Here is a 364-nt window from a genome sequence, read left to right on the forward strand (position 1 = left end):
GAACTGATATCGGCTTGAGAGAAACGTTCGATAGGTCACACGGTCACGTGAAGGTAGTGTGCAAAATCAAACTTGGTCGTGATGAAAAAAAGTTTAGAGAACCTGGATAAGATAACACTAGTTAAAAGACCTTTTATTTTTCTTAAAGTAACAGGTCATGCCTTTTTTAAGTGACAGACAGTGATAAGATTGCGCCGCCTTCGGTAAACACGAGGCCATTTTGCGCAACCAAAGCGCGCTTGGTCAGAGAAGTGTTGTAGTAAATTTTAACCTTTTTTAATTTTTTGTGTCTGCATTCTTGCTTTCCTCCTTATTTCGAAGTGGGATGATTCTGGAATCGACGGAGGCGAACCATAGCAAAGTC

This window comes from Penaeus monodon, chromosome 29, assembly GCF_015228065.2.
Source record: "Penaeus monodon isolate SGIC_2016 chromosome 29, NSTDA_Pmon_1, whole genome shotgun sequence".
Lineage (NCBI taxonomy): Eukaryota > Metazoa > Arthropoda > Malacostraca > Decapoda > Penaeidae > Penaeus > Penaeus monodon.